Below are 1,332 nucleotides of genomic sequence, written 5' to 3'. Positions count from 1 at the left end.
GAAATAGAACCCCGACTTACAAGAATGGTTATTTATAAGCAGTATAATCTATAACTATAGCTAGTAGCGTATACGGTCCTGACCGGGGCCATCCTGATCAGGAAATCAAATGGAAATAATTTATGTGGTTATTCATCGACTACACAAAGTAAGCAATGCGAACGGCCAAGAGTAGCGTCATTATGATTTTTAAATAGGAAAATACATTACATCAACAAAGAAATACTTAAAACATACTTATAACGAACACGGTCCTCGGCGTGGACATCATGATCAATAACTAAGATATATATTTCCATATATCTAAACATTTAAATTGTCAATGTAGGTAGTAGTGTCTTTAATCATAAGAGGGGTCGTATCAATAAAGCAATACAATCCCAGTTGATAAGAACAATTATAAGCCGTGTTGTCTATAACTATATAGCTAGAAGCGTATACGGTCCTGACCGGAGCCATCATGATCAGGAAACCACGTGCTCATTATATTCGAATTAATTCGTCAATTACTACAGTTGGCAATGCACATAGGTAAGAGATGGCTGAATGTTATTTAGAAACAGAAATTAAACTATGTCAAAAGTATTTTATCTTCCAAATATAGATAATAGAACGTCTACGGCCCTGAGCGGGGGTCATCCTGATATGGAAAAGAAGCATTCTGATATTAATGTAGTCGTTTTTTACGAATTTGTAAAATTACTATAAAGCAAATACAGCTAATTTTCAGCTATTTTCAGCTTTATTGAAAGATAAACAACCCGTATTATATTTAACATAATGCCTGTCCAGGCTTCAAAATACATCTTTACTAGAAATATGTGCCTTGAACACTGATGTGTTAGTTGGAGTCTTATCTATTTGAACAAAATAATATCAGCATTTATAAGAATGATATGTCCTACATAAGAATTGAACTCGGAATGGTTTTGTAATTGCATTTCACAATAAAGAATCTTATTTTGATAATGCCTGCAGTTAACTCCAAAGAACATCAGAGAACTTACTTATACTCCTAAGTTCAATTATCTCATGTTTATTTAATATAGGATAGGCCAATGATGCCTGTGTGTAGTCAGTAAAAGGAGTTGGACCAATATCAAGTCATCAGAAAGGATGTGGTGGGGCCTACAAATAGCCAACATCTTGGGTAAAATTACAAACCTTATCTGCATTTGACCAGTCTTCAGAATCAGACATTCAAGTGATTGAAATGTTTAAAGTCTAATTTCTTAATGATTAAATACTTGGGAACTAGTCTACAAATCAGACATCAAAATGATCAAAATTGTTGGAGTCTAATTCCTGAAGAGTTTAATATTCTAGGGACGG

This window comes from Mizuhopecten yessoensis, unplaced genomic scaffold, assembly GCF_002113885.1.
Source record: "Mizuhopecten yessoensis strain PY_sf001 unplaced genomic scaffold, ASM211388v2 scaffold371, whole genome shotgun sequence".
NCBI classification, from domain to species: Eukaryota; Metazoa; Mollusca; class Bivalvia; order Pectinida; family Pectinidae; genus Mizuhopecten; species Mizuhopecten yessoensis.
The sequence above is the reverse complement of the archived record's forward strand: the minus strand, read 5'-3'. Positions refer to the sequence as shown.